Source organism: Anser anser (genome assembly GCF_964211835.1).
Source record: "Anser anser genome assembly, chromosome: 4".
NCBI lineage: Eukaryota > Metazoa > Chordata > Aves > Anseriformes > Anatidae > Anser > Anser anser.
In genome coordinates this window covers 6,862,062-6,873,772 of record NC_139724.1, presented here as the reverse complement: position 1 = coordinate 6,873,772, position 11,711 = coordinate 6,862,062, and the positions used below count along the sequence as shown (strand labels likewise).

Here is an 11,711-nt window from a genome sequence, read left to right as displayed (position 1 = left end):
GCCCAAGCAACTACGAGCATACCAGCAGCAAACGAGCAGTCAAATGTCTCCCTGCTTTGAGCTTCCAGTGTCTGCAAGACTCTAAACCATTCTTCCAACTAGCTGTCTCTACAATCAATCGGTACAGACTTTAAAAGAGAGTTTGAGCTCTCAGCTGGGAGTACTGCAGTCTAATGTTGTCTGCTCTATTTCGGTCCAGACTGCCTTTTCAGGTCCCTTATCACAAATCTCCCAGTGCACAAATCTTTGCTGGGATCTGAGCTTTCTGTTTTATCCCACGGCTTATAAGTCGTGCTCATCACTTCCTCACCTACCCACTGCTGTGTGATTCGGCATGCATTTCTCCCACACCTGCATTCCCACTAGCATTTAGTATCTCAGCTCAGTGCTTAGAAGCTGCTCTGACCTGCTGCCCACGCACGCAAACCTGGCCAGGCTGTGCTGCCAAGGGCTTGGCTCATCACACTGTCCCAGTCAGTCTGCAAATGTTGACAGCCACTCGCAAAGTCTGGGCCTCCAACTTTGTTTTACTTAGAAAGGGCATCACAGAGATCTGGTCTACTCTGTGAACAGGAGGTGTTCAAGGAAGCCAACAGAAATTGCTGTAGAAGATACACCATGTATATTCTTACAGGTCCTGCAGGAGACACCTTAATCCCAGCCTTCAACTTAAACGTGTGGATTTTTACCTTGACTGGATTCATCTATGAAATATCCTGGTAATGTTCCTGTTAGCAGGGCCATATAATTTCCACTGACCATGATATGAACCAAAGCATCAGTCTGGAGATGGACCTACAGAGATCAGACATCCTTACAATTTTGTTCAGCCAGATAGGATTTCTGCAGCTGTCTATTCATGGGGAGAGTGTTTCTATATTCTGTTTACCTTATTTGAAAGAATTGAAAGCTTAAAAATTCAGCCTAAGCTAATCATTTTACTTGCATGACTAGATAGTTGCCACCTTGTCAAGTTGGAACTAGGAAAGACACTTCTAGTTAGTTTGCCAGGAAAATTAATGTTAATAGCAGCAGTCAGCCATGCCAAATCCTTGTGAGATGACCCAAGATTTAGCTAGGACTGCTCACTGAACATCGGGTTCTGACTTGCGGAACTGTGCCACATGTGCGGAAAGGAATATCCTGCCTGGAGTAGCTAGGAAGAGCTGTAGGAAGTCAGATTTGTGAATTTCAACAGACAGTTGTTGATACTCACTACCTACCGAGAGTAACACAGAAGCAAAGCATTGTTCTACCTCCAAGGTTTGAAACACTTTCCCTCGCCTCATGTATTTTTGAAGAATAGACAGCAAATAGCTCTGCTGCCCCTATATGAGTCACGAACGGCCTCCCCAGACACCGGCCTCGGTGTTGTCAGGCCTGGGGGTCACAAGTAGATCTGAGGCAAGTAGACACCAATGTGCTTTTATTTCCATGGTGAGAACAGAGTGGCAATTTGATCTCACCCAAGATGACTATTCATTTTTGAAGTGGTTTATAAACATTAACAGTTTGCAATTAGCAATGCTCTCAGTTGATAGACAAGATGGACCATTACTGCCATTTGAGGGAGGCAGGGGAAATGGAGAACTAAAGGGAAAAGGTAGATTTAAGTGATCCACACAAAACCACAGCAGCAGCTAAAGAAAACTAAGTTGGACTTTCAGACCCATCTTGAAAACCTCATTCTGCCTTTGTCTAAAAGCCCACAAATCTGCAAGCTGCATCACAAACCGCCACGTGGACCCACCATTGTGATTTCAGAAGTAGCATAGCCATATTCATATGAATTCATACTCCATTTAAGTAGGCACTGAACATGTTATCACACAAATACAGCCAGCCTCGTTCTGGACACATGCTGTTGCAGACCCAAGGAACTTGGACATCTCTGTACTGTGTTCCCCAATGACTCCATTCGGGGATTACTACAAGCTGATCGAAATATTTATCTGTAGTCAGCAAGTCACAGAGTCTTACTCCTTAACCCCATATTTTTCAGAGGAGAACAAAAAGAACTTGTTGAAATTGTTAAATTTAAATGTTATGTATGATCTTCTGCATAGCAGTCAACATACCACATACACGTTGATGAATTTTGCTTGTACCACTTCTGACAGGCAGTAAGTTTTTGTCTTACAGATCAAAAGCACAAAGCAGAGAACTTTCAACATTCCTTGCTTCCCCCATCTTAAACACAGTATATTCCTTACTATTCCTTTTCTTCTTTTAATTACTTTTGAATGATTTGCTTCCCCCTTCCCTTAGTAGCGAGCACAGAGGAAGTGATCAAAATTGGTTCCTACACCTTCACCTCCAAGAAGATCCACCCTCATTCATTAAAAGTAAGCAAAAATGCTAACATTAAAAGGGACCTAGCTGTTTAAGATGTCAGCCACCCTTCAATGCCCACAGCCTCCAGGGGCTTAGTACCCCACAGAAAACACTCAGCAGCTTAAAGAATATCATCCTCATTAGAAAAGCATTAAAAACAAAACCAAAGGGGGGAAAAAAAGAGAAAAAAAAAACCCACCACCACAGTTTGGACACCTAACAGAACAGAACCATTTAAAAGAGAAAGAATGACATTTTAGTAAAATTTTGTATTCCCAGATGAAAGCAACCAAGAGAACTCATTAACACTTCTCAGAAATCACAGTTCACACACCCTTAAAAATAACAAGCCCCAACAGCAAAACAAAGATAGGAATTTGTAAGCTATAAACAATTTGCTTTAATTGGCTCAGGCAGAGCAGCATGTCAACCCCGCTATTTCACTTACCATTCCTGAGACAGCTCAAGCAGCAAACGGGCTGCATTACATGCACACAGCCCGTGCTCTGCTGAGTAACTCTGCCCTGCACCAGGTACAGCCGTAGCAAGCACGGTAACAGAGCAGGGCCTGGAAATCTGAGGAACTGAGCCCTTACTGAAATGATGGTATGCATATCCTAAGGAAAACCAATTCACACTGGCAGTTTGAAGCTAGAGCTTTAAGAAAAGGCCAGTTTTTAATGAACATCCTAGTCCATTATATATATATATATATATAAAGTGCTTGGGGCTTGTTTATTTAATAGCTGCATACCACTAAAGCTATTATGCTTAGTTAGACAGTTGTCTGCAGCTCACAAATAGCATATACAGTAGCAATAATAATAGTGCCTGCTTCTACACAATGTTCTGCTCCAAGGATATTTTGGATCTGCTCCAAGTTCATTTACGAAGGTGATACATAGTATGTGCAGGGATGCAAATTTCATTTTTTCTGCCCTTTGCTCTCTACCTCCTACAGTCCCTGGAAAACTCTTAAAGAATCGGTGTCAGGTACCCAACATCTTGCTGTAGTCAGCTGTACACTGATATACAGTTAAACACATGACCCGGACAAATACAAGTGACCTGGATCTACTTCCCCTGCCATCATTTTTATGGTGCCCACAAATTATACTCCAGAGCAATTATGCATCTTCCAGCTCTTTTTGCAATAACTCAGAACAAAATTCTATAAAGAGCTTGTTATACGAGACCTTTAGAAACACTGTGCTGCAGCTACCACTACAGTGTACTCCTTCCTGGAGAAACCTGCCACTGCAGCCCCTTTGCCCTTGGGATTTCCACATGCTGGGCTGGAGCACAGCTCTCTGGCTGGCAGCCTCAGCACTTCACTTCAGAAACAAAAGCATCAGCCCGTGCAGGTTGGGAAAAGCAGAAAAACACAACCCAGTTCCATACCACCCACTGTCAAGAGGCTCCTCAGCTTCCCTAGCCCATCGCTCACCCTGCACAACAATACCCCTCTTACCTCCTTCCTCAGCTCACATCCACACAGAAGAGCAAAGCAGTTCAACCTCCTCTCCGAGGCTTCCCAGTGTGATACACGATACAGTCACTCCCTTTTTAGAATCAGGCATTTTGTTCCTTCAAAAGCTTTTGGCTAGCAAGTCTCTCTCATACTTGCCTTTAACCCCAGTGGAAGCATGAGTGGCTACAGGATGCCAGTAAGAACCAGCTGTTCTGTTATAAACACCCTTAAGAGTACTTCTTTAATCTATTTAGTGCATATCTTCATCAGCTATATAAATTACAATTTTTAAAGCAGGTTTTTGCAGGGCCAGGCAAAAACCTCACACAGCCCTGTTAGCCACCTGAACCCAGCTGGGAGAAGCTGTGAAGGTAATTTCTACAGCTAACAGTTTCATGCACACCACCTGGGCTGGGGGCACTGCCTAGGCTTATGCTCACAGTTCACACCAACATGAGCTGCTTTCATGGAGTTATAGTTCACATTTGCTACAGCTTACATGTTTACAACACATGCTGCAGCATATACGTTTTTAATTACCTCACCCCACAGACATACTCCAACTTGGTAAGTCTGTCATGTGCCTGAGCCCGTCTTTCCCGCACTATCGGGGATATTTTATGCTACTTTCTTCCAATTCTTTACGGTGTGCACTCCAAACCTATGTGGGTTTACCAGAAATCAGAGGGCAGGCATGACAGACGTTAGTCACCCCCCTATTATATTTGCCCTTTTCCAGTCTAGATAAAACATCAACACTTTTTCCATTTTTTCTTCTACCAAGGCATCATCCAACTGCCACGTTATCCCTGCTTTCTCAGTGTACCTGCCCCCAAACCTTCCAGCTGACTCTTCCTTAAGAAATACTTCCATCTTCCTAGCAACCACACTCTCAGCCCCAGGCCCTGGCATCTCTTCATTAGTTTCTCACCAGTTGCTCCAGGATTCACCCTCTGGCAGCCTCCAATTCTCTGTAACAAGTAGCAACTCCTCAATTCCCTCCACAACAGAAGCAGTAGGTGCTGTGCCATCCCCTTCCCGTACTGAAATTTCATCATCTTCCCTTCCTTGCACCCACTGATGGGGACTTTACCTTGCAGACTCTGAGCTGAGCCTGTCAGTCCTGGGAGCCACGTTATGTGAAGACTCCTGTTGATGCAGCAACCAGTGAGACTTCAGATGATCAGCTGAGCAGGCTTCCATCTCCTTTGCTCTCAGTGAATACCAAACAGTGCCCAGAGGAGCTAGTGCCTTCCATCTGCTCCCATCCTTGGCTGGCTTTCTTAAAGAAATTGATTGTTGTTATTTGAAGTATAAAGGTACAACATTTCTTAGCCTCAAAAAGGAAGTCACTACTCACAGCGCAAGGGGAAAGCTCTACTTGAATCATCTTTCACCTCACAAGCCACAAATCACTGAGTGTTCATAACAGTAAATCTGGACTAACTGCTGCAATTAAATTTATGTAAATAAAAGTAATTATAATTATTATTGTTACTGTGGTGCAATTACGTTATTAATCACGCCTTCTCTAATCATGATTGCTCTTACTTTAATTTCTGGTATTGGCTAGTCTTTAAATACTTTTTCTCCTCCTTCAGAGGGGAAAAAGAATGGGAAAGTTAGTTTACTGTAGTTTGTAGCAGCACTCCTCACAACCAGCATTTCATCACCTACCAGCAACTGGCCAAAACTATCCTGTCCTGATCTGCTAATACAGCTTCACTAATCGTGTTTGGTATGTTGTTCAGGAGACAAAAAGAGTAGATATGGCTGGGGGAAAAGTAGGATTTGTGGTGCATGGAGTGTCTTCTATTATGTAGTTATGGGCTAAATTTCCTACCAACTCCAATATTTTCAAGTTTCTCATGAACTGCAAACAGGAATTCACTTTCAAGACCCAGCATGTTTCTGAACACACAGCATATTCTCTGAGCCCTCCGGGCTAGGAACTTGGTGGGCATTTCACATGCACACAGGACAAGTAAAATGTCAAATGTGGTTACAGCTCCAATTGTTGCTCTATAGATCTGTTGGTACCTATGCTTTTGTCTAAGCCCCAGGGCAAGTATGTCCTGGAGAGTAAGTCACAGTCCCAGGTACCCCAGTAGCTTAAAGCAAACAATTATGGATTTGCTGGGGAACTACTTTCTTGCCAGTGGAAACTGGAGTGGACACAAAAAGATAAGAGGATGGAGGGCAAGTGTCACTTACCTAGGTCTCATCCCAGTATGGCGTCAAGATATATCCAGACGTGCATCTGGTTACCAGCTAAGAAGTACTCTTAAGTTGCACCGGTGAGATCTGCCTTATAAATGGATTGACAGCTCTCTGCTGCGTTTTACTCTATGAGCTTTCTCCCCAGCACAGCCAAGCAGACTAGGAAATAGGACATAAGCTTGTAAGCTTCTCTGCTAAGTCTCACATTTGATGTACGACCAACTAAGAAGTGATGCTGCAATCCAGCAAGGGATTAAAAAGTCTTCAAGAACTATGACTCAAGGTTTGCAGAGAGTATGTTGAATCAATATTACATCACGGTGCTGGAGTACCAAATATTATGCTTCATATATTATACAAAATGCAGGTTCTGCTTGCTGTGATCATCATTAGCCTTTCAAAAGATAGGAGCTTTACTCTCAATGAACAAGCAAAAGTTCCTCGTGTCATCCTTTTTCACTGTTTGGTAGAACCGTTTCATACTACCTTGTAGCTGCACATTCTACTCTGAAAGAAAATAAAAAGATGAGTGTGCTAAGTTGAACTAAAGAGTGAAGATGTTGGTCTATAGGCAGCTGTTATCCCAAACGTGTTAGAACACAGTTATGACAGAACAAATGTCTGTAGCAGTCAACTCCAGGACTATGTACATTTAACACAGCAAATCCTATGTCTGATACTTACTGTGCAAACGTGTAATACTATCACTTCATGAAGATACCCTATCACTATGTCAAGAAGACATACCACCTCATGACCCTTCCTTATCAGGGTTGACTACCTCACCAATATGGCTGCCCTTTTTCCTGCATACATTATTTAAGAATATATATCGCTCTATTTACCTGAGCTAGCACAGATCTCTCTCTGTACCACTCTTCATTCTGCAGCGCCTTTTCAACAAGCAAGACGTTACACACAGTGCAAGTCTGACGGTGCCACATTGGTTTGTAAGAGCATAAAACAAACTTGCAGAAGACAGAATCAAAAACATGTATTTTCAAGTACAAAATATGGTATAGTTATATTTCAAAATCTGTTTCGTGCCCCTTGCATACCTCAAGCTCCCTCTGAAGTACAGAAGAAATTTAAGTACTTCAATGAACAAGATCCTGCTTTATCATCAATAAAAGGCATTACTCTGATATGCTGAGACAAGCAACCATAGATTTAGCTATGATTTGAAGAGCAATAAAATGCAAAAAATGGAGAAGTAATTTTTATGGACTGATTTAAAAAAAAAAAAAAGAAAGGAGAAAGAAGAAAAAGGACAGGTAACATAATATACCTCATCTAATTACTTACTAATTCAGCAGAACTTGCAGCTTTGATTTCACTAACGTACCAATCAGGTGAGAAATCGCAAAATCTCTAGTGAATGGAGGACAATTTCTTTGTTGGCACAGAGAACCATGTTTTTTTAAACACAAGAACATTAATCATGATAAAATCATTTTTTGCACTCGGGTCTGCTGTTTGTAATAGGAAATTTCAAGCAAATCACACCATAACTTACTTTTAATGAACACTTAACTATTGCAAATCACTACCAACATTTTTACGGCCAAGAGGGGATCTGTATTATCTAACTAACAGCTTATTAAAATGGTCAAGAGCTTCCTATAGACTGTAAGAAGTATATGGAAAGTTAGAGATTAAAAGAGACAGTACAAATTCTTTAATAATCTTTACTTGAAGTAATTGTTTTCAGTATATGAAAACCTGAGAAACAATTTCAACATCTCAGTATCACACACAAATTTGATTATCACAAATATAAAAGAAACACTCTAAAAAGGTTTTCATTACAATTAAGTCAGCTTAGTGGAATTCATGGCAAAGACAAAGAAGTACAAATCAGTGATGCAGCAGTAACATTTTGTCTTACAACTTGAAGATGATTTAACATTTTCTAGACAGTATTTTATTGTTGTATTTACTGAGACAAAAACTCTATTAGGTTTTCACCAGTGAATTGGAAGAGCGGATTTTAGTGCAGTTTCTGTATCTTTAAGGCCAAAGACATAAAAATATTTGGTATTTTCTAACTATGTTTGACTCATATCAGCTCATTTCATGTTTCTTGTAATTAGATCGGTTTTCTCACCATTTAGTGATAGAGGAATGCCACTGTGCATGGTCTCTTCTCAAGAACCAGTCTATTCAGAAATGACTACTGCTCTCTCTCCAACTGGCTAGCATTAGCTAGATATAAATATAGATTTTTTTTTGTCTATGATTGTCTATACTGCTACTATTCTAAATAATTAAAAAGCTGTTATAATAACTAAATGCTTTTATTGAAAATGATTAGTAGATATTATTTTCTTTTTAATAACTAGGGCGTTGCCAAGACCAAACACGTGACTAATTCTGGCAACTTTGTCAGCCCAACTGTATTTTCTCAGCAAACAGAATCATGATGGGCTCCTCCTCAGCACTTACTAAGATGATAAAACAGTAATTTAGAATGGGATAGATGTAACTATCTATATGGGCGACGAAGATGGTGAAGGGCCTAGAGGGGAAGACGTATGAGGAGCAGCTGAGGTCACTGGGCCTGTTCAGCCTGGAGAAGAGGAGGCTGAGGGGGGACCTCATTGCAATCTACAACTTCCTCGAGAGGGGGAGTGGAGAGGCAGGTGACCTATTCTCTGTTATCACCAGTGACAGGACCTGCGGGAATGGTGTTAAGCTGAGGCAGGGGAAGTTTAGGCTGGACATCAGGAAGAGGTTCTTCACCGAGAGGGTGGTCGCACACTGGAACAGGCTCCCCAGTGGTCACTGCACCAAGCCTGTCTGAATTAAGAAGCGATTGGACTGTGCACTTAGTCACATGGTCTAAAATTTTGGGTAGACCTGTGCGGTGCCAAGAGTTGGACTTGATGATCCTTATGGGTCCCTTCCAACTCGGGATATTCTATGATTCTAACTGCATTTTAAAATGGAAAAAAAAAAGATGTAGAAACTGGGTGGGTTGATAAACTTAGAAGAAAGCATAGTGACCGTAATAGGGGCTACAAAACATGTAACTACACTATCTTCTTCAAAAATATTAGGTTGGAAAAAAAAAAAAGAGGACAATATTTCAGGTACAAAAGAAATGTATTATGGATTAAACCCTAAAAATACAACGTAACCCTGTCTGTCTTTGACAGATGTGTTCTATCTACCCCTAGCAGACGTGGCTTTCTGTCTAGTTTTCATCTTAACAACCTTTGTCAACTTATCACACCAGTACATTTTGAGTTGAACTGCAAGATAGGGAGAGGGGAGTTTCTTCTAGAATATCAGAGAGATAACTTGTGCATCAAGTATTGTAAGAACTGATAAGCCAGCTACAGTGTTCCTGGAAACTCTGGGATATTTGATATTGTAAAAGTCAAGAGCTAAAATATGCATTGGGTGCATATGCACACGTGAAATGGTGTGCTGTTGCTGACACCCACCAATACTTACAGATTAATTGTTTACAAAGTTAGTGTCCTTCTCCTTGTGTATTTCGGGCATCTGAAATAAACATGTGTTTCTAGAGACAGCATTTCTCTATCTTATTTTCTTTTATTCGAGCTTCCATAGGGGGAATTCTGAGCAATTTTGATCCTTTTGGAAATGAACATGCATGTCTTCTTGCACCTATCACTTGGGCTGAAAGCTCAGACACCTGAAGCTGGCGCAACACTCTTAAGGGATCAACTACAGCTGACTACTTCACATAACAGTAGAGGGGAGGGGAAGACACTTTCTCTTGTTATAAGCTTTTGTTCTTAGACTTCTGTCTAAGCAATTTTCACCTGGCTTATACTGGTAGTTGAATTATTATTTTTTTAATTTAAAGGAATCTGAAAGACTTCTCAAATTCTACTCCTTGGCATTATTGTCTAGAGTTAAAAGAAGAACAAACTCAATCCATATTCTCAATTTTCCTACAAGTTGCATGTTTGGAAGAGTTAAACTTGGCTCAACACTCTTTGCCTCTGTAAGTAGCTTCATTAGAATTGCATGTAGTAGAAAAACAGTCACTTAAGACTTTTCTCCCTGGATCTCAGTCTTCTTTAAATTTACATTATCAAGACTCTACAATAAAATGCAAAACAACATGCAAATATGTAAATCCCTTCACCTATCTTCAGGTAAAATCAGTGATTTCTTAAAAAGATTTTAAAAGAATGTTTACAAAAGACAATACAGAAATTAGCACACATTTGATTCTCTATGTGCATAAAATAGGAGACATTTACACTGCTGTCATTAGCATAATTGAATGTAACTTTTGCATGTTTAAGTCATCTGTAAACTATGTACATTTGGTTCGGTAGATCTTTTAACTAAAGTAACACAAAGCTTCAAGCCGGATGCAAATCTAGATGGAGCAGCAGGGTAAATACTTCAACACATAGAAGACCACAATGAGTTCCAGACTACTCTTAGAATGGGGCTGATATTTAATTTAGCTGAAAATTTGAGAGCAAATTTTCAGTTTAAGAGGAACTTTAAATCTTTACTCAGTAAAGATCTCATTGAAATGTCAAAAGCAATAACCCTAAACTTTAAGTACCAATTTAGTTTTTCAATTCATTTTTCCTGAAACCATAGACAATAATCACGTATTACATTTTTGACAGGTTATCCCACAGACCATTTCACTTTTCTGCATTTATTTTCTTCAAACAACCAGAGGTGCTCTAGGGTTTATCCTTCATCCATATTGTTGCTCTTTATACACTTTTTGCTCCAAAATCAATTGCTATTCCCTCCTTAGACTGTTTTATTGGTGTGTTGTTGTTTTTTTCCTGACTTTAGTGAAATTTACTAAATTGTGTCTTGAGTCATGATCCACATCATGAAAAAGACAGAAAAATATGACAGTGATCTAAGAAGTGCTAACAGAGAATAGTTTCCCAAGTGTATGTTAGCCAGATAATTAGATCTATGGAAACAACAAATATGAAAGCAGATGAGAGCCCTCTGAAGTACATTATATACTGAATTTGCACCACTGTTGAAAAGAAGGCTGAAAAGATGGCAGAACATAAGATGAACAGTGTTACATATTACATCAACATTAAAAGGAATATCAAAATCTCTCTCTCAACTGATTTCCAAACTTTTAGGGAGTAACTTACTGCAGTCTTATCTGTCACCAAACAGCAATGTTTTGAGTATTTGCTCATGCTTCTTCCTCCCTGAATGCAACAGCAAAATTGAGGAAATCACTGGCAGGCCTAGAATTGGAATTGATTCATTTTATATGTACTGGACAAACATTTTACTGAAGTTCACACAGACAAACCAGGTTTTAGAGAAATCAAAAAGCTTTCTTATCTACTAAATATTCCACTAGCAGGAGCAGCATTTTGGTTTGTAACTAAAACACTAGCCTGAATATCAGGGGTTGTTCCATCTCTAATCTGCTCTATGATCTAAAAGTATTTATTGCAATGATATGTTTTTCTCATTTTTCCTTTCTTAGGGAGATGATAAAAATCAAGTCTCCCTTGCAAATTTTTGGATTTAAGGTTTAAACGTTCCATGCCAACATATTATTATAATAACCTGATGAACTAGGAATAATCAAATAACTTTTAAAAGCTACTGAACATTCATAGTTACTACAATACATTCTTGGGACACATGAGTAGTATTTACAAGCAGCTTATATCCAAGGGATCAACAAAAGAAAGGA

General features: G+C 40.0%; 1 long non-coding RNA gene across 1 annotated transcript; it reads left to right on the top strand.

Annotated features, from left to right (window-relative positions):
- The first annotated feature begins 6 nt into the window (after positions 1–6).
- Positions 7–9,160, top strand: LOC310899331. The gene is made up of 2 exons (XR_014584214.1): positions 7–4,824; positions 4,906–9,160. It is a non-coding gene; the product is annotated as an uncharacterized lncRNA (long non-coding RNA).
- The last annotated feature ends 2,551 nt before the right edge of the window (positions 9,161–11,711 follow it).